This window comes from Canis lupus, chromosome 22 (assembly GCF_011100685.1).
Source record: "Canis lupus familiaris isolate Mischka breed German Shepherd chromosome 22, alternate assembly UU_Cfam_GSD_1.0, whole genome shotgun sequence".
Taxonomy (NCBI): domain Eukaryota; kingdom Metazoa; phylum Chordata; class Mammalia; order Carnivora; family Canidae; genus Canis; species Canis lupus.
The window spans coordinates 58,080,217-58,107,321 of NC_049243.1; the positions used below are offsets into that span (position 1 = coordinate 58,080,217).

General features: G+C 42.3%; 1 long non-coding RNA gene across 1 annotated transcript in view; it reads right to left on the bottom strand.

Moving 5' to 3' along the window:
• Nucleotides 1-13,961: 13,961 nt before the first annotated feature.
• Nucleotides 13,962-27,105, bottom strand: part of LOC119865236 — a 37,993-nt gene continuing 24,849 nt past the window's right edge. The window contains exons 2-3 of the long non-coding RNA XR_005376595.1: nt 20,203-20,277; nt 13,962-15,979 (exon numbers count right to left, since the gene is read on the bottom strand). This is a non-coding gene — a long non-coding RNA (uncharacterized LOC119865236). The remainder of the gene's footprint in view (nt 15,980-20,202; nt 20,278-27,105) is intronic.

The window sequence follows — 27,105 nt, forward strand, 5'->3', positions numbered from 1 at the left end:
GCACATGCTGCCATGTTTTGTGAATTTCTTTTAATCTGAATCTACCCTCAGCCTGTGTTTTAAGACCCTGACTTTGGAGGATTACTAGCCAGTTACTTTATATAATGTCTTTCCGTTTTGAGTTGTCTGGTATTTCCTCACAACTAAATTCCACTTTTGTGTTCTTGACAGAAGAGATATTATGTTCTTGGTGTGTCACACCTAGAAACACAAGGCGATTTGCCCTATTACTGATGACGCTAACTTGGATCATTTGGTTAACGTGACTTCTCCCTGGTTTCTCCACTGATGGAAAAATCTGTCTTCACAGTAGATTCCCAATTAATATGTGTTGAAGAAAAGACAAAAATAGAAAATCACCATTTGGTAGACACCATAGGTGGTGGTGTCTGCCAGGTTTCTCCATTGGTGGAGAATTCAGTAGCATTCCAATTAATAAATATAGAAAGAATGATGAACATAGAAAAATCCCATTTGGCAAACACCTCTGTAAACATTGTTTCAGGCAAAAAATCGTCACTGGATGCTAAAAGTAGTACCCAAAATATGATGAGAAACAAGGTCTTTACATAATCTCAAATTATCTATGTGATACTCATTAATTACAAAAAAAGAAAAAGGTAACCTTATGATGGAAAAACATAGCTAACCACAACATAATTTCATAAGCATTCCCAAGGGAAAAAATGTCATTAATACAATATTAAAAAGTTGTTTAATTTGAAAGGAAATATAATATGTTGTACCATATGCTGGTTATAGTAAACTGGCCATTCATGTTCTCTGAAAACTTCTCTCCTCATTGTGTTACTGTCTCATCTGTTGATTTATGCCCTGTTTTCCTGCACAAAGGACATTAATCTATTGTTTGCTCTATTTGTTGAGATTCTTCCTAGGTTGTCGTTTGCTTTTTAATATTATTTATGCTGATTTATGAAACTGTGAAGTTTTTTTATGTAGTTGACTGTATTGATTACTTCCATCACTTTGACGATGATAAAATTCGTCACCATCTTGAGAACAGAAAAATATTCCTCTGCATTTTCTACCATATGTGATCATAGGCCCTCATGTGTTTTTGTTGTTTTTTTTTTTCAAAGAATAATACATTGCTTCATAAAAATGTAATATGGAATCCTTCTGTTTTTCATAACTTCATGATGCTCTTATTATTATTTACTGTTCTTGCAATATGTCAGTGTGCTTCTAATTTATCTATTTAACTCATCGATCCACTCACCAGGACCAGAGTGATTTGTCTATCAAGACTTTATGTCCATAAAAAAGGCCTCTCATTACTTTTCTTTCTCAAAATTTCTACTCTTCAATTTCTTATGGATAATATTCCTGATAATTCTGAAAGACTGTGCCTATAACCTCTACCTCTAAAAATTTATCACAGGGATTTTGATTGGAATTACACTAAATCTACAACATAAGCTAATTTAGAGAGGAGGAAAAAGATTTTTATTCAATTTCCTGAATAAAATTTATTTTTATGTACCTTTGGGGAAAATGATAGTTTTATGATTTTAAAAAGTTTAACAACAGCTATGAAAATATAAGTACCTATGAATCAGTATGTGGGCTAAACAACAAAAATATGTCCTTCTTTGGGCATTAACCAATTGAATTAAACTACCTATATTTTCAAATGTTTACCATGTGATAATGTTTAGCATAGCTTTCTCTAAAATCATCAGAGGACCTTCCAAATTATTTGCAGATCACTTAGAAATTGTTTCTGTGATATTTTTAACATTGCCTTCACCATGTAAATGAAGACCCAGCCGATGTCAGCACTGAGATAGGCAGCTGCCTCAAAGTCTTCCAGAGTCTTCCAAAGTCTTTACTCCCTACTGGAATGAGTGTCACTAGATAACTTGCAGTCCGATCAAGTAGACAATTTATATCCTCTGCCACGTTTTCAGCCTGCTCTTGAATGAACTTTTTTGCACACACAGCAAATTCCAAATCGTTTTTAACTCCTTGGTTTCTCTGTTGTCAAAGTCACAAACATCATTTATTGGCATGTCCTATTTATTTGTTGACATAATTAATCAGCTCATTTTCAATACAAGGAGATTTTCAGGAACAGGTCAGCAGCCTCACTAACTGAAGATAGTTCGAATTGTCAAGCCAAAGAGAGAAAGAGCTTTTTTAGAATGAGTTTCATTAAAGTCAGGTGCGAAGGGACTTATTTTTCTAATGTTTACCTGTTTCTGCATTCAATTGCTATTAAAGTCCATGGACAAATTTTGACGTAATTTTCAAACTGCTTTTGCCACTCCAGCACTCCCAGGCTACAAGTGACACCCAAACAGTCTTCCAATTATCCTTAATTGAATCCCTATCTTCTCAGATACATTATATAATTTCCCTGGTGTTTATTTGGTGCACAGTACCGACATGAGATTATCTGAGCTAGCAGTGAAATGCTTACTTAATTTGTATCTTTTATAACACTCCCGGAAGTAGTTATCTTATCATGGCTTTGATGTTGCAAATTTAAATGTGTATAAATGTTTCTAAATTTTGGCTGCAACTTCAGATTTTCTCCATAGATTAATCTTGATAGCATCTGTACAAAATCCACTAAGATTTTATTGTAAATCTTTCTATTTAAAATTTTCCCATGTACCAGGAATGAGGTTTGATTTGTTTTTTTTCAGATGACATTCCTCGCAGCTGCCTAACATCACCAGTAAACATCACTAAGATCAAAAATATTGAATTTCACATGAAATTATTAAAACAGTTTTGCATGAAACCTTTTTCATCAATAATAATTGAAATGTTACTGCCTTGATATTTATATTTTTCCAAAAATGGTGCTATCTTATTTGAATAGCAAAAAGTGTTGTGGGTGACAGGCCTCATAATAAGAGGCTCTCATTGAAATTAATTTTTTTAAGTTCTATTTAACATTAAGCATCTAAAATACTCAATAATGTCTAACTGTTAAATATTGCTTAAAATTCTGGTGGCTCATTCTAAATATTTTCATGTTTTATCAACATTTTTTCTTTTTTTAAGATTTTATTTATTTATCCATGAGAGACACAGAGAGAGAGAGAGGCAGAGTCACAGGCAGAGTCACAGGCAGAGGGAGAAGCAGGCTCCATGCAGGGAGCCCGATGTGGGACTTGATCCCGGGACTCCAGGATCATGCCCTGGGCTGAAGGCAGGTGCTAAACCACGGAGTCACCCAGGGATCCCCTATCGACACATTTTTGATATGAATGTTCAGCAGTTTTTATTTTCCTAATACTTGATGGTATCAAAATGATTCATGATGCTATCTTAAGATTTTTTTAATTTTTATTTATTTATGATAGTCACACACACACAAGAGAGAGAGAGAGAGGCAGAGACACAGGCAGAGGGAGAAGCAGGCTCCATGCACCGGGAGCCCGACGTGGGATTCGATCCCGGGTCTCCAGGATCACACCCTGGGCCAAAGGCAGGCGCCAAGCCGCTGCGCCACCCAGGGATCCCAATCTCAGTATTCTTTATTTAGATGTCTTGCTTTACTTGGAGCTTTTTGGTGGCAAATAAGGGTGAAGGGCCACTTCTGAGAGGAGCATCTCCAATCGCAGATTTCACTCACATTTCCACAGCAGAAACAGATTAGCTTTAGATTAGCAGACACTTTCCACAATTTTAGAAATACTGTAGCCTCACATCTCGCGTGTGCACACACTGGGTGCTATTTGGATTTATTTCTGTTGAATAAATCCCACACCCACAAGGAAACCACTAATTCATTAATTATCAAACCCTGAAAGGATGCCTAGTAAAGAACCTCAGAATTCTGAACTTGGCCCTGCTCTATCTGATACCTGTTTTCTGCAAAATGTTTATTGAGATATAATTCCCATTCTCTAAACTCCACTCCCCTGAACTATACCATTTGTGGGTTTCAGTAAAGTCACAGGGTTGTGCAACCCTAACAGCTAGTCTTCCTCATCACTACAGAGGAAACCTTGTGTCTACTCCCACCTACTCCTCGCCCCATCTCTTCAGCTCCTGAACATGGGTGCTGTGAACACTCAGTTTCTTGCATGATAGGGACAGGCAGTTCTTCAGCCACTTTACAGACAAATACCTCTTCTAGAACAAGGATGATTGTTTCTTTTTTTTTTTTTTTTTTTTTTTGCTAATCTCTTCACAAGCCCTGACACATGACACTTCTCAGTGCAGGTAAATACATGATGTTGACAAATACCCCAGGTAAACAGCTCCGAGTAGACATGTGTCGTCTCCAGGGTGTTACATTAGAAATGAGTACCACGCCAGGAGGAAATGCTCAGGCATTTAAAACAATATTCTGGAATTTATGGGTTGGTGCTTAAAAATAATAGCTCCAAAATGCCTCAAAATATGCGTGTACCAAACAGAATCTCCCTCTGTATTTATTGCAGAGTAATAAAAATGTGCAGAAAAAGGGTTTGATGGTGAATAGTCTTATTAAAACCTAGGAGCCTTGCAAACAGCTACAACATAGCATTGGGCCACATAATGTGCACCCAGCTATAATTCTGTCCAGGAGGGCGCATAAACACCCCTGACGGAATTAGAGGCTTATATGGAATGGTAAATGGGCCTTATTGTTTATAAATATAATGTCAGATTACACTGTGGAGGTGGCCATTGTGCTATTACTTCTCAGAAGCACAACAGTATATGGAATTCTGTAGCTTTTCTTAAGAGAAGTAAAAGACACATGAAACCCGGGTAAGGTATGGGATCCAGGCTGCTGGGTGGAAAGAACAAGGCAGGGAAATTCTCTTTGAGGGAAATATGCAAACAATACAAAATTGTGAGCATTAAAAAAGATTAGCTCTGACATGGGGTAGGGGATTTTTTCTTTGTCATTGTTCAAAGCTGAATAGCAATAAGATTGTAAACTGCAGTGGTTCATAATAGAACGAGGCCCCCTTGTATAATGAGGTTCATTATAAATGACATGCATAATTCCAATCCTGTTCTGTGTTGATTCCATCTTTTGTTGAGGAGATAGACTGCTTTAATAGGCCCAAGGAGCCACGCCACACTTAAAACACACTTAAAACTATTTTGCAGGAGTGTTTTGTTTTCTTTCCTTTTTTCAGTAGGGTCAGGGTACACTTTAGACAGAAATACCCATCTGGATGTAGCATCGTTGTGTAACAAAATGTATCTCATTCAGTGCACTATTTAAAAATTCTCCAGTGATGAAAGTGCGCATGTAAACATCGCCTGGTGAGTTAATTTCATCTGTTAGTAACCAAAATATGCAAACGACATTGGGAAATTGTTTGATTAGCGTGCGTCTTCAAGGCTGAATATTTATGTCTGCCAGCCCACTACCACCGCCACTCCCATCTTTTGAGGAAATTAAACAGGGTGAGAGCTGGTGTGAAAACAAAGACAATGCAGGTAAAGGACACACGTGGTCACTGTGGCAATGGGTCTCAAAACTCCATTACGTGAAAGCAGGACAAGGACAGGGCAGCCCTGGTGCAGAGAGACGCCCTGGCACCCTGTGCGGCCACCCCTCCGCCGGGGGCTCCGCAGGATGGGGAGAAGCACTTTCCTAGGGATCCAGCAACTGCCCGAAGATGTCTAGGAGCTCTGCCTCCTGCCCCAAGCTGTTTTATCTGTCTGCCAGGTGATCTCCTTTGCTGTTTGGTTGGAAAGAAGCAAAGAAAACACTCCCCAGGCTCCAGAAGTTCTCCCAGAGTGTGCCGTCGGGGGCTGGGCATATCCGCCCAGAGCACCCTGAATTTGCAGGTGTGTTCCCCACGTGCCCGCCTAAAGCTAACAAGCCAGAGGATTCTGTGGTTTGCGGGGCTTTTTCTCGATTGTTGTGAAATCTGGTGAATTTCAGTAGGGGCAAAGGCTACCAACAGTCTTAGGTAATACACCCCCCCCCATCCTCTCTACAATAGTCCTAAGTGTTGGCACAGATGTTTCACGTGACTGCGATACGTCATAGCCAGGCACGACCAAAGAGCAGGGTCAGAGATTCCGTGGAGAGGTCACACGTTGAGGTTCTGTATCATTGCCTTCTAGTTACCCACACGAAGCTTCCTTTAGGCTAGTCACACGCAAAGAGTTCTCCCTCGGATTTCTTCCTTCTGTGTTAAATGTACAGTGTTGCTGTGGAGAAGTTTGCAAATCACAACACGTCTCCTAAAAGGATGGCTATTGAAGTTTGAGAGAAGACGCAGGCGACAGTGAGAGTGGAGGCAGGGTGGCACGATGGCAGGGGTGCAGGCTCGGCGCGGCGACGTGGGCAGATGAGGATAACCGCTGGAATGGAGCAGCTCTATAATTAGACTCCTATCAATTAGACATGAAAGAGGCTTATTAGTCCATCTCAATCATCTCTAAAGGGACCAGCCTGAGACTGTTCCCTGCAGAGCATTTTCTATACTTCGTTTATATCATTTTTAACAGGCTGGTAGGCATGACGTGCTTCCATTAACCACGTGGGCAGGGGCTTTACTGGGATTATTAAGTAACAAGGAGTCTTTGATCTCAGCAGTTTGAGCACTGAAATTTTCACATGGAGTTGATGCTTGTGAGGCATATATGAAAAACAGACCACTGTGCATGAGTGTAGTTTCAAGTGTACTTGAAGTGTACTCTCCTACATACACACTCCCACACGCGGGGACACTCACTCTGTTCTCAAGAATCTCAAAATCAATAGACCCAGGAAATAATCTCTTATCTGTGAGAAGGCGAAAACCGGTGCTGCATGGGAGATGGCTTCCTTCAATTATCGATCCCGGGATTCTTGAGAAAGAACAAAAGAGGCAGCCTGGGCAAGGGGTGGGTCCGGTTTCTCCTCCTGAAGACCCAGCACCTGACCCATCAGGTTTCAGAGGGACCTCCCCGGCTCTTGTTCAGTTACTTGCATGTCACCTACAGAGAGAATATGGATCTCCTATAAGAACCAGAGCGGGAGGCTGGGGAGGAGAGTCTGGGTGAAATCCTAAAACACGGTCCGAACCAGGCAGCCGGCGAGCCCCTCTGCAGACAGCAGTAGTGCCTGGACCACCCGCAACCGGCAGGGGTCAGGAAATCAGAGCCGCATCTCGCATCTCGGAGCTGGAGCTGGAGCTGGAGCTGCCGCACAGCTGCTCTTTTACTGAGTGGCTGGGAGACCTCGGGCAAGTTCCTGAATCTCTCTAAAGCCAGGCTCTTCATTTGCAAAAGTCATTCGTTTTTCCTTTTGACAAATGCTCCATAAGCCTCTAATGCGGGCTGCGCTTCCACGGGGGCTCACGGCCCGGCTCGTGGCAAGTGCCCAGCCAGTGTGTGCTTCACCCCTGGTTATAATAGTATCTGGGTTGTGTAGGCACTTTTATAGGATTTCTCGATGCTTCTGTCTGAGGACAAGATGGAGGAATGTGGACGGCAGGAGAACATATTTGGTAGAATCAGTATCTTCACACTTATGCTTTCTGAAAGAATCACACTCCCAGGAAGAATGGTTTACAGGTCTCTAATTCCTTCCTGCCTTCGCTTCCTCAGCCACCCTGATCTGGGGTTCTCTTCTGGGCAGTCACAGAGTTGGCCGGTACTCAAGTCCCTCCCGTGCCAGTGCCACGGGGACCGGCCAGGGATCCCCCTGGGAAGAAATGGCTACAGGAGCCCCAGGGACTGACAGGCAAAGGGGGGACCTCAGCCAGAGGAAGGACCCTGTGTGGATGTGCCTGGTGGGGGCTGGGGGTGCAGGAGGCCAAGATCCAGTGGGAAGAGCCGGTAGGGGCTCCTGGCTGGGGTTGCAGGCAGGCGGGGTCTTGTAGGGTTGGGGTTTCAGGTGACACTCGTGATGGACTAGAGGGTGGAAGGCTTAGAATAACCTTTCTGCCTGTGGCCGATGATCTCCACCAGGCAGGTTGAACAGGTGCCTCCCCTTCTGGGCGCTGTAATGCGGCGGCTCCCTAAGGATGCGCTCACTCCTCTGCCCTGCTCTCCTTCCCGGCTGGCCACCCTCACTCTCTACCTGGCTTTTGTTTGTTTTGGGTTTCTATCCCTATCTCTCACTGCTCCTTCTTTAACTCCTTTATAGACTTTCCCTTTCTCTGACTTGGAATGCTGAATCTTGGCTATTTCTCAAGTTTGGTTTGGTTTCCAAGATCGGTTCTCCTCTTAGGAGCTAATATTTTTCTGAGATGATCATGCCCAGTGCAGGTGAGACACCTACTCAAGGATTTATTTTCTTTTCCTGGAACTTGACCAAGTTCTGTACAGTTTCTTCTGTGAGTTGCACGCGTGCCCACGTGTCCGGATGCATGCACATGTTCATCCTAGTTACGCGGGGGGCACCTGCTCAGTGATAAGCATGGTTCCAGGATTTGGGGAGAGGGCAACCAGGAAGGTAGACAAGATCCCCACTGCCATGGAACTTACATTCTAGAGGGGAGAGATCAATGATAGACGAGTAAACTAATGTATAAATAGAAATTTTCCTTTATTCATGGACAGGAAGAAAAGGGACGTGATAGATGTCGAGAGCACTGCAACTCCATCTCTCTCCCTGGGACTTTCAAACACCTCTAAAATCCATTTTGAGTCATTCAGCAGATATTGAGCTCCTGCCAGGCACAGGGAATCCAGGAGGACCAGCTTCATTCGTACCCAGTCCCAGGCTGTCGCTGAGCGCTCCCTGCTATGATGAATGGCACCACAGTTCACTCTGCAGCTCTTCTCAGAGACCTGAGCCTGATCCTAAAGGCAGCCTTCTCCCCAGAGCTCATCAAAAATCCTAACTTTGTGGATTCTACCCCTTAAACAGTGTTGCAAATACAGCCATTGCTTTTTAATCTCTACCAATGTATTATCAACTCAGACACATCCTCTCTGGACTATCGTCACGATTCAGGAGTCACACTAGTCTCTCCCATGTCCAGGGCTCTTAGCCTCAGCACTAGTTACAATTTGGGCCTGGTAGTTCCTTGTTGCCAGGGGTGTTCTGTGCATGTCAGGTTGTTTCATAGTCTACCTGCTAGTTTTCAGCAGCCACCCCCTTTTATGATGAGCTAAAATGTCTGCAGACACAGTCAAAAGTCCTCTTGGGAATAAACTCATGCCAGTTAAGAACCACTGTGATGGGGCAGCCCTGGTGGCCCAGTGGTTTAGCGCCGCCTTCAGCCCAGGGTGTGATCCTAGAGACCCGGGATCAAGTCCCATGTCGGGCTCCCTGCATGGAGCCTGCTTCTTCTCTGCCTGTGCCGCTGCCTCTCCATCCCTGACTCAAGTGAGATCCCAGAACACATCACTCCCTTTTCCTGCATCTTTTCCTCCCCATCCCGAATGCTCTCCTTCCATCTTTCCAACTGACACATGTTCTGCTCATTCTTTACATCTCTTTCCAAGTGTTGTCTTTTTGATAAATCCCTTCTTGATTCTCATGCAGAGTTTGGTTCTTTTTTTTTTTTTCCTGTGTTCCCAATGCATTTTTTACATACCTCCATAAAAATAAAGACTCGACTGTATTTCAGATTCGGCAGATGGCTATTTTCTCAGTGATCTCTAAGGTTCTTGAATGCAGAACTATGTATCTGTACATCCCGGGCTGCTAGGACATAGGGCAGCACTCAGCACATGCCTGATGAATACATGAGGAATCCTACTTTGTACATTATCTTGTATCATGTATTTCGATGATACCTTATGTTATCCTAGAGCTATGGTTCTTAAACTGTGTGTTGAGAGGCCTCTGGTGAGCCTCAGGAAACACAGGGAGACACAGGATATTTTGCACATTTGAGGGAAGCTATGTTCCTACATCTGTTGTCCATCTCATGAACTATCAGCTCGGTAATTCAATCTCAACCTTAGCTCATGTTACTCTTCATTTGATGACATCATATCTCAGTAGGGCCAGACTTTTGGCTTTTGTGTAAGAAAGCAAGTTGTACGAGAACGTCAATATGAGCAGGAAAAAAGGGCGCTGTGTTCAATCCAGTCCAAGATTAAACAAGTTGTGCGGTGGCCAACAGGTATGCACTTCCCTCGGCAAGGGATTATGCTTATTTAAGAGTGAAGTCCATAGTTTTGCTTTCAATATTTCTCTATTATTTTCTTTTCAGCAACAACTAAATTGCCAGGATATAAATACTCATTAAGATGTTTGAGACTGTTTAATAAATTTTAAGTACACATATGTATTTAATAAATATATACTGTTAGATATTTCTCTTGGCCTCAGCATGTTATGAAAAACAGTAAGGCATTTAGGGTGCCATGAACAGAGAAAGTCTGGGGAGCTCTTCCGTAGAGAGAATTAGTGGTCGGAATCCCTAATTGTAAATAGTAGAGAGTGGTTCCTGCCAATATCCATAAAAATAAATGAATTTATTGGCAGCGAATTGTTGAGTTTCGTAGAACCAGTGAAATAGCTTTAAGTCCAGGCTTGGAGCTAAGCTTTACGGACAACTTCTAAAACAACCCTTTCCACAACAGGCCAGGAGGCCAGTTCTAACAGAGCTTCTCTTTGCTGGAAACTTGGTACAGCCTCTACAGAGAGAGACAGAAGAAGAGAGACATTGAGGAAGGGGCAGGGACAAAGACAGAGCACCTACCATCTCTGCTCCCAGGTCAGACCCCAGGCAGCCACATCAGGCTGGCAGAGACAAAATCACACCCACGCACACCTTTGCCTGCCTACAGTGGAAGTCGAGAGGGAGGTTTCCTGCGTGGAAGCCTCTAAGGATGCATGTTCCAATTAAAAATGAATGTGTAACGGGAAAATTTTGAATCTTTCTATTTACAGAAAGGGAGGAACTGGGAAAGAATAAATTCAAAATGTTTTGAGAGTTGTCTCAGACACGTGAACCACTCTGCAGTGGAAGTCAGTTGGGCTTATTTTCTAAGATCACATGGACACAAGGGCACACAGAAGGAGACTAAAGCTCAGGACAGGAAGAAACCCCCAGGGCCAGACTGTCTGAGGCTCCTGTCCCTGCCTGGGTTGGGGTATGGCTGAGGTACTTAGGGGGTGCCAGAGAGCTGACCCAACCTGGGGTCCCTGATTCCTGGACAGCTGGTGCTAGGACTAATACACAAATGTGTGGACACAGAACGTAAAATATAAAGTGGTCTGGATAATTATAACCACGCTAGTTAAGGCATATTCCAAACACTATTGTCAGTTTACACTGTCCTGCAACTACTGACACGCTCTCATTGGTAACAAGTCAAGCATAATCTTTTTAGAAGATTTTATTTATTTATTTATTTATTTATTTATTTATTTATTTATTTATTTATTTTATTTGGAGAGGAGGCACAAGAGGCAGAAGGAAAGACTCTCAAGCAGACTCCCTGCTGAATGCAGAGCCTGATGCAGGGCTCCATCCCATGACCCTGAGATCACGACGGGAGCCGAAATCAAGAGGTGCCCACCTAACCAACTGAGCCACCCAGGAGCCCCATGAACCATAATTCTTAATGAGGCTTATCTCTCACTGTAGAATAGCCTCTCACTAAAAAATTAGAAGCAAAAAAAGAAAACAAGTCAGGTATGCCTCACACCATATGACACAACAGAGGTTACGTTTGGGGTTATTTCCAGCTGGGTTTTTTCCTCTGATTTTATTTTCAGAGTTGTGACCCCCATTTTAGTGCTTTTTTCATGTGTCCTGGTGTAATGGACCATTCTATCACCCTGGAGCATCCTGGGTAAATTGGTATAAATATTTTTTATCCATAGAATGTCTTATTTTCCTTAGAAAACAAACACCAGATTTTCATAAAGCTATTAGCATTTGAAATGATGTTAACATACTGAATCAAATTCTTGCTACATTAAAATAGACATTTTAAAGGGCTTCGATACATGCTACAAAAATAAATTTAAAGTATTTGTAAAACAAAAGAGGAAGAGAATTTGATTTTCAATGCTATCAGTGACATGGAGAGAAACACACAATGAATGAGTTGATGAATTTCTGTAGATGATAAAAATGATAGAATTCTTAAAAGATGAAAAGAGGGAGCTTTAAAGCCACAGGCACTCCTTTCTGAGGGGATGGCACTGGCTGCTGAAGCTCTTCACAGAAGCTACCTGTTGAAGAAGAGGCTCCATGTCCAGTGCAGATTGGTTTCGTGCATGCAATGACTCCTTCTTATCCTTGTTGAGCAAAATAACAAATCAAATAAGAATCCACTTCCAGTGAGCTGGGAATAAAAATGTGTTTTCAGAGAAAGAATGACCCTACTATGCATCCATTTAAGTCTACTGCTCCAGGAGGAGTTGAGTTGGAGTTATGGAAAAGGAGGATATGGAAAAGCCTGGAAAGATGGCTCAGTTAGGGCTGATAGCTAGCAGGAGGGCTGACCTGCCTGGTATGGGCTTGGGGAAGCATGTTTGACAAAGGGAGAACATGTGCGTCAATTATTCCTGATGGACACCTGTCACCTGACACAGCTGAGAACATGTGGTTTATGGAGTGCTCAGAGCACAGAGGAGCCAGAAGCCTGCCTTTGTGATGTAAATTCTTCCCAGTCTGGAAGTGGTCAGCCTTTGGGCAAGTGCGTTAAGTTTTCGGTGTCTGGCTATGTCCAAAGTAGCATTCTGCTCGCAGACACACCACAGCTTCTTTTTTTTTTTTTTTTAATTTATTATGATAGTCACACACACACACACACACACACACACACACACAGAGGGAGGTAGAGACACAGGCAGAGGGAGAAGCAAGCTCCATGCACCGGGAGCCCGACGTGGGATTCGATCTCGGGTCTCCAGGATCGCGCCCTGGGCCAAAGGCAGGCGCCAAACCGCTGTGCCACCCAGGGATCCCCACACCACAGCTTCTGACCACCCATAGTCTGCACACAATGACATGCTCCAATGGGGACATTTCCCAGGCATGTGTGGGACAGCACATTCATCCTACCTAAGGCCATGTTTCACAATGCTTTAGGCAAACAAATAAATCCTCTGTCTGTCCAGCAGGTGTCTGCAGTTTGTGTGCTTCCTGCTTGTGAATGCTTCCATGCCTAAGACATCAGCGAAGCCCAGAGAAGATAAACATTTCTTGCCATTGGGAAATTTACATTTTCCTCAGTGTATTCTCTACTTATCTGCCATGAATTAGAATGTGGCTGTCCCAACTCCATCATTTTGGCCATTGTCGCAAGCAGTACCCATTATCTGGACCAACCCAACTGTATGTAACTCAGTCATATAGATTTTCTTCGAGCTAGAAGACAGTCTACATTACTGCAATGACGCACTAGGTTATCAAGACTCAAGTGGCTGCTCTTTTTAAGGAGTAGGTTCGCCTACATCAGCAGCTAGTAAGTTTAGCATTGAGCCTCACTGCAGGGTCTGTTGGAAAGAGCACGAATGTCCCAACAGAGACCCAGGTGTGAACTGAGAGTCAGATGCCTTCTGGTCATGTGACCTTAAAATAGCTCTAGGTCCTCCTGTGTCTCAGTTTGCTGTCTGGAAAACAAAAGCCAATGTTTCCTATGTTTTCCTCTCATTAAGCAGTGAGATTTTTAAAACCTTCAGATTCCTAGATAGTACATTTTCTATTCAAACCTTTGCACATTCTCAATCTTATTTATCTGATACAATTTTTCATTTTCCTTTCATTCTGTGTTTCTTCTTTCCAGCCTGGTTCCTACTTACTTTTTAATGCCTTGTAATAGGCTCCGAGGGCTGTTGGACTTCCTAGTTGGTAAATTATAAATAACAAAGAAATTGGTACCTGCCTAATATTCCAAGTCAAGCATTTGCAAAAATATAAAATAAGCAATGTATGTGAAAATATTTTGGAATCATAAAACATATTTTATATACAGCTATATGTAATGCATATAATTATGTATTTGTAGCACATGGACATATGTATGTATGTGTGGGCACATATTGAGAGAGAGAGAGAGACAGACAGACAGACCGACAGAGATTAGCAATGAAAGTCCAGAAGAGACAACAAAAGAAACACTGCCATCCTTTATCTTTGTTCTGGGCTGGAGTCCCCTGTCCCCCCGTGTAAGTGGATCCATCCCAGCAAGCAGAGGTGGCACAGTGCGGGAGGCCAGAGCGGCCGAGTGGAGTTGGTGGGCTCCGGGCTTCCCGTCCAAGGGCGCATGGGAAGATCTATCTCCGTAGTTGGCTGACCACCAGCATCACCAGCATATCAGTTACCTGTGTGTCCTGCCACTTCTTCAGTTTCGTTAGATAAGCTGATTAAATAAAGCAGCCAGGCACCTCTGAACAGCAGCACGACATCTGCCTTAATTTCTCAAGTAGTTTTATTATTATAAGTTAAATCTGTGAATACAAGCAGAAGTTAGGGTTTATTTGTCTTGCCTGTTGGATTAATTTTCTGCTGCCTGATATTTTGTGTTCAGATGGTTTTTTTTTTTTTTGGTCTTCATGAAGGAATGCTTTAAAAAGCGGACATCTAAAATGTCCTCTCATCTGGTTCTATAACTGTGGGGAGGTCTCAACCATAGCACAGCATTCACAGGCACACACGCACAAGTGCGTGCACACATACATGCACAGTCGCGTGTGCACACCCACACCTGGACTTGCACACTCACACGTGCACATGCCCACAAAGATGGGGAGGTCAGTCATCTTTCTTTCCATCCATTTTAACCAAATACAATTAACACAATTAAGCCTAAGAGAGATGGCAATCTTGACCTTATCATAGGCTTCATGCCACTAGAATTTGTGTGGACATAGAATTTCTAACCTAAATTTAATACATAACAAAGCCAAAGAAGCATAGGTTCTAACATCTGTTTTTCTACCTTCAACACACCTATTCTTTCTAGCTTGGATTTGTATCATTGTAAGGACTTCACTCTTGAAGCTGTTCCACACCGTGTCCCAGGCGTTGAAGTAATATAATCCAATGAGGCCTCATGTCGGTCAGTCAGACAGAGGCTGGGCTCTCCCAAGAGTGCTCCCAGGAAACCAAGTTCCTATGTACTGCCAGGTGATATTGAAAGAGTCCATTCGGCCTGAGGAGACTGCTGTGAGGTCAGATAAGCCTAGAGCCAAGAGCTACCCAACAGACCTTCACGCACTGCACTGTGGATCCCCAAGGACTCTGTAGGACCAGCAAGGGTCATGATGACTCATTGTCTGGACCCAGAGCTGTGAGAGGATAAAGCAAGAGTGGGCCAGCCCCAGGCTTCATTGAGATTCCATCATGTGTGTGTGTGGGGGGGGGGGGGGGGACAAGGGAAATTGCTGCAGAAGCCAAAGGGCTGTACAGGAGACAGCGTGAAGACAAGCACCCCAGCATCACCTGGGAACTCAGCAAGGGGAAGATGAGGGAAATCTTGAAAGACTCAGTAATTACTCAAAACAGCCTAATTCCAGGGTTTCAAAGAATGATTAGCGAATGCCAAAAATGTGCCAGACACTATTCTAGGGGCACTCGGTGCCCAACAGAGGCTGGTCAAATCCCCTACTGAGTACAACGAATTTGATTACATTCAGACCCATAGCCCAGATGGTAAGAGCTTGTGAGGAAGGCAGAGTCACTGGAGATACAGAGGTGGTTTCATTTCCTGCACCTGTGGGTTCAGTGCAGGTAACTTTGTGACCAGCCCTGGCCTGCCCCCCACACCTGCCCTGTACCTAGCTTTGCTCTCTCTTCTCTTCCTTCCCTCACGTGGCAGGTGCATGCTGTGTGCTTATCATGTACCAGATATGCAGCTGCACACTGGGTGTCCCAGCGGTCGAGACAGACACCCAGCCTCAGACTGAAGAGGGTGGGGAAGGGATCCAAACTGGCTGCATCACCGCAGATTAGCAACGGAGATAAATGGCATGTGAGTAAGGTGCTCGGAGCCGCGGCTGAGAACAGTGCTGAGGGCAGGCAGGGCTGGGGGCCCATCCAAAAGAGGCCTGGCTGCAGCTAACCAAGGCTGAGGCTTTGAAGGTTGGAGAGAAGCCAGTCCTGTGAGCACACATCGTCAGGCCACAGCTTTCTAAGAACTAAGACAGAAAAGAAGCCTTTTAGAGAATTTAGACTTGTTCTCCTAGAAAATGAGGGCAAATTCCTTATTAGCAGTTCACAGCACACCCTTCCAGACGCCACACACAAATACCCCTCTTGTGTCTCATACCACATGTGTGTATTCTGAGTGTTCTGCTGAGTGTTCTTCACCGTTACCTGAGTGGTGGCTTGGCGGCACTTGTAATGACACACTGTCGTTGATCCAGCTTTTGGATATTTAAACCACCTCTAAAGGACATTCTTGTTATCCCTCAGATACATTTCTAAACACAAATTTGTTGATTCAAAGAGAATCCAAAGTTGGCTTGCAAACATACTGTGATACTGAAGATTTTCCTCATTTAAGCCCTGGCATGTTCCATCATGTTGTGGGCAACTTATATTTAGTCAAACATTTCCAAGTTAGATATGTGCACATGGTAAATAATTTTAATAGTGCAAAGCCAGGTAATGACAAACCCTGGAGCCCCCAGCCCTCCAGGTCCCCGAGTCTCCCTCCCTGGACACCGATGTGATTCCAGATGTTGATACGTATTTGCACCGTTTCTAAGTTGGATGATTATGGATACATCTTTAACAAATATTTTTGTATAAATCTTATTGTGGTCATCGGTTTCCTTTCTTTGGGGAATAGAATGGTTGGTTTATACAGTAGATGTTATGTTCGACTTTGAAGAAGTTGCCAAGTCATTTTCCAGTGTGGTCCTACCTTTTATGGTCCCACCAGCAATGCATGAGTTTCTGGGAATCAACATCCTCATGATTATTTGTTGACAGACTTTTTAATGAGCCCTTCTATTGGTTGTGAGGTGGTATCTCACTGTGGTTTTAATATGCATTTTCTAATGACTAACAAAGACCTAGTACTCCAGGCATAAGAAATAATATTTACGAAGACCCCAAAGGGGAAAAAATGCGTTTTGGAAAATTCTTATACACGATCTTATAGAACATACAAACATAAACATTATTAACATTTCAAGTTATACATTTCCAGATCTTTCTCTCTCTCTCTCTCTCTCTCTCTTCCTCCCACAGACACGCACATGTTATTTAATCAATATAGTGGATATCTGTTATGGACCAAATATGTCCTCTCAAAATTAATGTTGAAGCCCAACCTCCCAGTGTGATGGTGTTGGGAATTGAGGCCCCTGGAAGGAAATTAGGTTTAGATGAGGTCATGAGGATGGAGCCCAGTGATGAGGTTCATGTCCTTGTAAAAGGAAGATGAGACAGGAGACTGCTATCTCTGCTAGCACGCACCAAGGAAAGGCCACGTGAGGACAGAACTCCAAAGGGCTCCCTCTCCAGAACCTGAATGCGCTGGCACCGTGATCTCCGACTTCCAGCTTCCAGAACCATGAGAACTAAATGTTTGTTGTTTAAGGAATCTAATCCATGGGACTTTGTTACAGAGGCTGGATCCTTTACTAAATATTCTTCTTCGGCACCATTTCCACACATGGCGTGGAGAGCCACTACCGGGACGGCCCACTCTGATTCTGCCTGGCACCTTGGTCCTTTCAAGGTTTTCTTTACAATTTGCTGGGACGGGACAAGAGCAGCCCTCTTCTAAGACATGGCCTTTCCTGGGTGGTGGCCGGATGCCTGGTCTCTTGCAGGGCCCCCTCTTTCCATGTGCAGTTTGCCATAGGCCAGCATCGCCCCTGACTCACAGCTTCCCAGCTGCCTTCTCCTGGGCCAGGGGTCCCTCCTTACTTAGCACTGCTTCGTATTTGCCCACAGACATGCAAGGACCCTGGGCACCTTCTAGGGCTCTTAATGGCACACATTCCTTCTCTCTTTGGGTCCTGTCCACAAATTCAGGCCACCTGGCAGCTTCCAATCCTGCTTCCCTGGGGCTCCATTTCCCTGCCTTGAGTGCATGGAAAGCTGTATTGACCCAGAACTGCTGTGTGTCTCTTCTCTCAGGGAACCCAGTCTTGCACTTCCTGTCATCTGACAGCTTAACATAGTTGCTTCTTCAATTTCGTGCAGTTCTGGAGTCACTTATGCTGGTAGGGCTATGCTAGTCCCAATTACTTTATCATGGCCAAAAGTAATTGTCTTGTTTTATTTATAAAATTATTGTGCTGTTACAAATAAATCTTCAGTGGGTATATGTATAGTTCTCTCTATATAGATACCCTGAATAATTTTATTTGGCTACTTATTAAAAGTAATAACACCAAGTAATATATAGTCTTGAAATCTGTCTCCTAACTTTTCTGTTTCTTTATGCCCTTGCATGTGTAATCAGTCAATGGGCTACTTTAACTAATTAGTTTTGCAATTAAAAGAAACACATGTATATTGTATACTTTTCCCCTGAGTCAAGTAGAACTATAATGAAAAAAACAATCTTTGCTCATTCATTATCTTCGGAGGGAACCAGCAGTTTCTTGTGTATCTTTCAGAAGTTTCTAGGTTTGTGAACATCTATAAATATATTTTCTTTTCTTTGTGTTATGGTACAGATGAGAATGTATTCCTTATGTTGTTGTGCATCTTTTAAAAAATAAAAGCATATCTGGAATAAATTTCTGTATTTGCATAGATTTATCTATCTTCTTTTTTTAAAATAGCTCTACTTTCTAAAGGTACCATAATTTAACTAATCAATTCCCTACTGATGGACATTTATAGGGTTTGCAGTTTTAGTATTTCAAACAATGCTACAAAGTAAATCTTGCATACAGATGTGAGAAGATACAAGGTCCCAAAGTGAAACTGGCAGGTCAAAGTAAATACCTCTTTCATTTTGTGGGGTATTCCCCAAATACTCTCTCAAGAGGTTCTGCCGATTTTCACTCCTACCAATAGCAGAGAAGACATCTGCTGTCCTATTGTGAAATACTGAATTTTTAGTGTCTTTGCCAATCTGAAAGCCTAAAAAAAATAGCATAGCATCTCATTTCTATATGTTGTTACTTAATTATGAGTAAGGTGTTGCTTACTTCCCTTTCTTTGTATTGGTAATTATTTAAATTGCTTTTTGATGTCCTTTGGATCATAAACTTTAGTGGGACCAAGCTGGATCAGGTAGGTATCGCCAATTTTATGGCATTGTATGAATGAATCTCATGAACCATGTGCTTTACCCCCAAGAAGACGTTTCTGAAGTTGTATGACTTTCTGGCATTTACGAGAGCTTTATTTCAGTGAATTTTATACTCTAAATTCTTCATCCATATCACTTTTCTTTTTTTTTTTTTTTCACTTTTCTTTGTAGTGTTTGATGACACCTGTTTTCCCTTACTGTTATGTACAAAATGGGGGTTAAGTCCTCCTTAACAAATCTGGTTGTAAGAAAAACAAAACTGTCCCATCATGTTTAGACCCCTGGATCTTCGCTGACTGCTGTTCTCACCATACTGTCCTGGTGGCATCTCCTGCTCATGCCTGGGAGGGGTCAGGTAGACGTTGGCACTGCAAGGGTTGTCAGTTTCCTGATGGGAGGTTGGGTGCCCCATTAGGACAAATCAACTATGAAGATCTCTTGGAGCAAGTGTTATTAGTGTGGCTCCTCAAGGGCCCAGTTCCATCTCTTGTGGGATTGGAGCAAAAGCTGACCATGGGGACTTATTTCTTGAGGCCTTACCCCAGGTTTTCTTGAGAGCTATTTAGCAAGGCTCTGGGACATGGGGAAGACCATACTTGAACTTGTGTAGTCTGAGCCTCAGACAGAGGCTGCTTCCTACTTCTCTCCTAAATCCTGGGCTTTGGCAGCCCCATTATGTACCAATACAATTAATGTCACAAGCAGGAGAAAATGCTATAAATGGCACACAGAATCTCCAAGGTTGTAAAATGAGAGTTGGTACTGCTGGCAAGATTTCTTGGCCAAAAGAAGGTCCATGGTAGAGAAGACCAAGCTGAATGGCAGGTGTGACCACTCACTTAAATATGTAAGCCCTCACCTCATTCATCTGGTGATCATCAGACATTACCATCTCCTGTGAATAGGCTTTTTTTTTTTTTTTTTTTTTTTGGTGAATTCTTAAATAGCCTCTTAGCCTCCAGTGTGGCTTCATAATTGTGACCTTATAACAGTTACCATGGAAAGAATTCCTAGATTATAAATAATGACAATGTGAGTTTCCTAGTTACCAAGTATATTTATAAAATGAATTCCAAAGGTACATGACATTTAATTCCAAGCTATTTTTAGAAACCAAAAGATAATGAAGGAACATACCTTTTTTTTTTCCTCCAGAAAGAAAGCATTGTACTATTTCTCCAAATCTGGTTAGAGAGCAGTATATCTATATGGCTATTAGAAAAAATGAAGGGTGTTTAGTAATATATTATTCTTGGCAGTTTAAGAAAAGCATTTGCAATAACATGGATTTCAGTGTTAATTTCAGTTACTATGACCACATATCAGAAGTAGGTTGATAAAAGTTATCTTGGTTAAAAAAAGATGCAGTGTTCCTCCATTTTCTCACCAGATACATAAACTGGGAGAAAAGATATGCTTTCCATTTTTCAAAATACTTTCATTACTAAAAACCACTATTTCTTATGTAGAGCTCTTGAAGGCAGAGGCTCACCAGGTCAGAGGAGCTGTGGACCAGAGAAGTCAATGAGGGTTCCTGAGGAACACAGCACAGAAGAAACACCACTCAATGGGCTTCAAGCTACTTTTTCATGTGCTACCAAAACACAAGTTCAAAGAAGATACTGAAGTGATGGAAATGCAGTAATTTTTTATGCAGTAATTTTTAATTTTGTCTTTTCCGAATGCTATTCCAGGAGATGCTACAAGGAAATTGGTTCTTTAGGTTGGCTGCAATTTCTCCCTTCTGAATCTTAATTTGAGTCCTATCTTTCATCTTCTATGCTGAAACATTACATTCAGGAACTTAACAACTGGAACCTCTGGCATTAAAATTCTTCTCTCTCCATGTATGTTTAGTGTATCATACATTACATATTTGTAAGCTTTTTTAGTTCAGTTTCAATAAATATTTACTGAACACTGTATTCATTTTCTGTGGCTGCTATAGCAAATTATTACAGACTTAGTGGCTTACATGAACATCAACTTAAGATCTAATGGTTCTGGAAGTCAGAAGTCTGACATGGACACCCTGGGCTAAAATTGGGGTGTCAGCAGGGCTGTACTTCTTGGGAGGTTCTGGGAGAGAATCAGTCTCCTTATCTCTGTGGCTTCCAGAGGCTTCCACAGTCCATGGTTTGTGGTTCTCTTCCTCCATTTTTAAAGCCACAATGATGAATTGGGTCCTTCTTACATCACACTCTGACCTCTTACATTTTCAATTCTCCCTTTTATGAGGATTTTTGTGATTGCACTGGGCAACCCACCCTAGATAGTCCGGGATAATTTCCCCATCTCAGGGCCCTTAATTTAATCACATCTGCAAAGCCTTTTTTGCCACTAAGGTAACAGCCCACAGGCCTTGGAGATTGGGATGCAGATATCTTTGGAGGGGTTGGCAATTATGCCTACCATTAGCATTGGTTTATTCTTTCAAAAGAAGTTTCTCAAATACCTAATGTGTATTCAATACAGCTGAGCAGATGAACAGAATGATAATGGATCCCAATGCTGAAATAGCTAATCATGGTTTACATATTCATAGTCAAAGCAAATACTATCTAGCTCAGATAACAGACAGAGAGATACTCTGTGCTTCCCCAATATTCACTCGGTCCCATCAGGTCTAGCCCTTCTTCCCATGCTGGTCGCACTTCTTACTTCTTGTATCTGTTGTATTCTCAAATCTTCTCTACCAACGTCCATTTCTCCAGTCATACGCAGCAAAGGTGGAGATGTGCTAAGTATGCAGTGAGGAATGCAAACTGGTAGGTAGACATAGTATCTCTGCATATGGCTGGGAGTGGAATCATCACCAGTGTGTGGGGCCTAGCCTTTTCCCTTCTTCTTTATTTCTATGTGTTCATCACTTTGTTCCTTCTTTTTCCCCTAAATCTATAGGAAGTCACAGTGTTGTAAAATTAAAAAGTATTTTTAACTGAGTCTCATAATCACAGTAATTAGTTTAATTAATAGCAGGTAACTTATCCAAATTACAGCTCAATATTAACTTCATAGCTAGGAATAAATGAATATGAATTTTATAATGATGCCAGTTACAGGTCAAGTCTAGCTCGAGAAGGCAGCTGTTGGTAATGGCATGCTTTCCTTTCTTCCAAGAGCTGTCATCTTTGAGGTAGCCTCAAATGTTTGAGATGGCATTCAGACCAATCTGGAGGCTAAACTTTAGTAAAAAAAGAAAAAAAAAATCATCATCATATTCCGAACATTCAAGTGACTTCAAGTCAATTATCAAAACTCCTGCAGGTTTTGGATGCCTGGGTGGCTCAGTCCATTAAGCATTCCGACTCTTGGCTTTAGCTCAGGTCATGACCCTCAGGATTCTGGGATCGAAAACCTGCAACCAACTCCATGCTCAACATGGTGTCTGAGATTCTCTCCCTTGCACTCTTTCTCTCTCAAATAGATAAATAAATAAATAAATAAATAATAAATAAATCTTAAAAAAAATTACTCCCATAAATCTTGGAGTTCTAAAACACAAAAGTTGGAACAATGACACACCAGGTTCTACAAATGACCAGGAAATAAGATGAAATTCAACCAACATCCCCAAACTGCAGGAAGCTCTAGCACCAACATCTTTACCACCAATAACAGTGTACTTAGGGGAGTACAAACTTGGAAGTTGGATCAGCACACTTTGGGTCCTGAGATAGTGGGAAAACTTGGACAAATGCCTTAAATTTGCTATCAGTGTTTTTTTGTAAATGACCTCTAAGATTTCTTTTTTCATTTAAAAAGTATATTTCTGGTCTGCAGTACCCAAATATTTTGGTCTCAAGTCACTTTAAAAATTATTGAGAATTCCAAGAAGCTCTCGTTCATGTCTACCATATCTACTGGTATTTATTGCGTTAGAAATCAGAGCTCAGAAAAAAATTTTAAATATTTATGAACTTCTTTACAATTAAGAAGAAATCTATTACATGGTAGCATAAATAACATATACCTATGAAAAATAACTCAAAAAACACATTTCTTCATACGATGGCCCCCATTTGACATTTTTGAAAATGCTTTAGTGAATAAAAAGCAATCAGATTCTCATATCTGCTCCTACATTTATTATGCTGTGATATCAAAGGTCATAGAAACTTTGGAAAACACTTACTACATATACCCTTATGAGACGGAGAGTAAAAGGCAAATGATGTGTTAGTGCTGTGAAGGTTGGTCTCGTACTCTCACCCACCCTTGGTGGGATCTTGGGCCCCCCCAGGATGTTTTGTCATCAGGATTCAGCAAAGCATCTCCACTGTAGTGGGACTCAGCGAAGTCTGGTTCATTGATCTGCAGTGCTGACTCTCACTTTTGATATGAAAACCATAGCTTAACACTCTAGTAAATTCTTCAAGGTCAAAAGGACACCGTTGTTTTTCCTATTCTTGCATAGCCTTCTCAGGCTTTTCCCATCCTTTGTTTTGCTCCTCTTTCTAATATCCCGTGGTTGCAAAGTAGCTGGCATGAGTCTGAGCTTCATACCATGACTGCAATTGTCCTTCACTTCCTTGAGGGGTTTTGTAAAAGCAAAGAAATCATTGCCAAATACCCAGCAAATCTGCTGTTTGACATCATTGGCTGTGTTTGCACCACGTGCTCTTGCCTAAACTCAGTTCTATGGAGAGAAACCAGCCCCTTGGGTTGGCTTAAGTAAAGCAAGAGCCACCCCAAGAACTGCAGGTGGATCTATGCTGCTCTAATTTGTGGCCACGTTATAGAGAGTCTGTGCATTCTTGAGAAGGAGAACTGGACCCAGCGAGGAGGCAGGCCACCCACAGCTTTGACCACAAGGAACTCAAGAGGTATTAGGTAGGATGGAACCAAGGAACTATGATGGAAGAAAGTTCTGAGTCCCTCAGGGATAGGGTGAACTGACTCTTCATCAAGCCACCATTTCTTTTTGCATGATTTAAAAACCATCTCCTTCATATTTGCATTGCACAACATCCACCAGAATTTAGTATTATTTCAAGTGTAAGTTACAATTCATAGAAAGTGTTAGAAAAGTGCCAGGACCTTCTTCCCACAGCTAATTTCTTCAGCATCCACCAAATGTCCTAGTTCAACTAGAAGCTGGAACTTCAAGTAAAGAAACTTCAGTTTGGGGCTAGTTTATTTATTTTTCTGTTCCACTTATTTTTGGCTTTATGTTTGAATTTATGCTGACTTTCCTAAATATGTTTATAAAACTCTGTAGTCCTTTATTATTTTTATTTCAAGCTTAAGCTGTGTACTCCTGCCATTAGCTATTTAATGCAAAAAGGCAATTGCAACATGAAAAAGCAATGGCAAATAGTTCCTGAGGCTTATTAGTGTTTTATTGTAGGCATAATTCTTCTTTCCGATCTACACTGTGATTACCTATTCAGAGGAAGCACTTAGTTTCCACTTAAAACATAGGAAGACTTTCCATTACCATCAACTGGAAGATTGTGAGCCAAGCAATAGGAGACTATAAGCACAATACAAATGCTCTAAAGCACAGTATGAGAAGCAGACTGTCCCCTTCCAAAAAAAAAAAAAAAATGCATGTGAAAACCTCCTTTTTTTTTCCTGAATAATCAATCACAAAAGCCATTTTTCCATGCTTAAAATGTGTGTAGCTGAGTGAAAAGTTAAAACACACACACATAGACACACACACACACACACACACAAAAACAGATATTCCAACCTCAGTTTAGGCTAAAAATAGCAACTTACATGCCCAGGTACATTCACAAGTATTTACTTATAATGAATCTTTAATAGTGATTAGCACCCAACCTCACCCTTTTGAAGTCAACAAAACCCAGGGCATCAACTTTCTCCAGTCACAGGATGCTTTGATCAGCTCTCAGGAAGAGAATCTAGGGTAGGACATAGTAAAGTTCTTATAGTCATGCAGAGCAGATATGGGTTTAGGCAAAAAATCCATGGAAACTAACACCACTGGGAAAGTTTAATACTAGGTAGTACATGACATGATTCTGAGAAAGTCTTCCCTGAAAGCTTACACTCATTGAAATGAAATCTTATAGCCCTGTTTGATTTTTTGGTAAGAATAAGAAAGCATGACTGTAATCTGCAAAGCCTTGATATGTCTGCTTTTGCTATCTGACTCGAGCACGGCTGTTCCTTCCAGTGTCCATGTGCAGACCAAGGAAGAGGTCCTACCTCACCGCGGTGATGCGGTTGCCATGAAAATGCACCACTCAGACCTCCTGCTGCAGGACCATGAAAGGCTGGGGCTCCCGCTGCTGTCTCCTGTGTCCATGACCACAATCCCCTCCCACAGGTCATTCACAGACAGCCACCAAGCCTGGCAGGCTCTTCCCATGATGTGCAACACGCAGCCACCGGCAACTCTAGTTCAAGACTTCCCATTCTCCTGGCCAACCCTCCCTTAGAAGGATCTGCTCTGTGGTCCGAGACTCCTTCTACCCAGGCTGTCTTCCCTTCCTCCTTCCTTTCATCAGTGTCAGACTCGCACGAGGCCCACATGCCCTCCCACTGTACCAGCACCCAGGACAATCTATCCCCTGCACGTGTAGTCCTGTCCTGGTGTCTGCATCTAGGCATATCTGGGTGAACTCACTTTGCTTCTCCTAAGTTCACTAGAAGGCACCATCCTTAAACAGAATGTGAAGCCTCTATTGAATAACAGACACTAAAGTATGTTCAAAATACAAATTGTAGAATTTTCAAGAAGTGAAATTTTATCACAGCCCAATAAATGCATAAGAATGAAGTTAATAAAGAACTGGCCAACAAAGTACATTTAATAACTAAATGTTAAATACTTCTAAATGTTATAATACTTGTTTTGGCTGAAAATGGGTCAGCTTAGCACATGGGTACAGGCTGACAATGAACCGCTACTGAACCGCAGCCCCATCAGGTTGGCACTGGAAGTCTGTGAGGAAGGGAAATCCTCCCCACGGACAGTTTCGGGTATTTTATCCAGTTACCCATATTGTATAGGAAGAGAAGTGAGCGAGGCAAAAATTTACCAGGACTCACTGGCAGTGGCAAATGGCTTGGCTGCTTGGTCAGGGGTATGGAAGAAAAATACTGTAATATTGTGTACAAGGGGGTTCAGGGACCATGCAAGAAGAGACAGCTATGGGGATGGTCACAAAGTGAGCAAATCTTCATATCACGCATTAATGTCCACCAGAGACTATGGGCCATGGATTAATGTCTGCCAGAGGCCATCTACCATGGAGGAAATACTAAGCAGCCATTTAAACAGAAAGGCTAGGCCAGATGATGTCAGCTGGCATCAATCTCTGGTTACCTTGGCTCTGGTATCATGACTGCCTGAGTGGAGTACCAGGGTGTCAGGGATTAAGGCTAGTTGGGCCCAACAGCAAAATTCCTCTTTCTCCATGGATAATTTACTACTGCTGCTGCAGAGTACCCAGCCTGAAAGCAATGAAGATGAATGCTGAGCCTCGCTGGTGTGGCACCAGCACTGGAGGAGGCCAACTAGCCTCTTGGTAGCAAGTTGATTCCTCTAGAATTGATGGCAACTTAACTTGCCTGGCATTGACATGTATTTCCACCATGGGTTTGCCTTTCCTACCCTGCAGGACCTCAGCCAACACCACTCCCCAAGGACTCTCAAGAGTTTAGTCATCTGAACCACATCATGTTGGACCAAGAGCCCCATGTTACAGCAAAGCTGCTGAAGAATGAGCAACAACCATGGGATCCAGCTATCCTGTCGCAACACACACCCTCCACAAGACTACTGACCAGTAGGGCAATGGGGTGGCCTCGTGAAGGCAGAGGTAAGGTGCAATCTTGGAGGTGATACCATATGATAATGGGACACCGTTCTCTATCACATATCATATATCCCAAATCAAACACCATTATACAATGTTGTGTCTCTAATATGTAGAATATGTACATCCAAGAACCAAGATGTGGAAATTAGAATGGCCCCATTTTCTCTTACCCCTACAGTGACTTGCTTAGGGAATTTATTCCTCTTGACCCCAAAATTCTAGGCTCTGTGGGTTTAGAGGC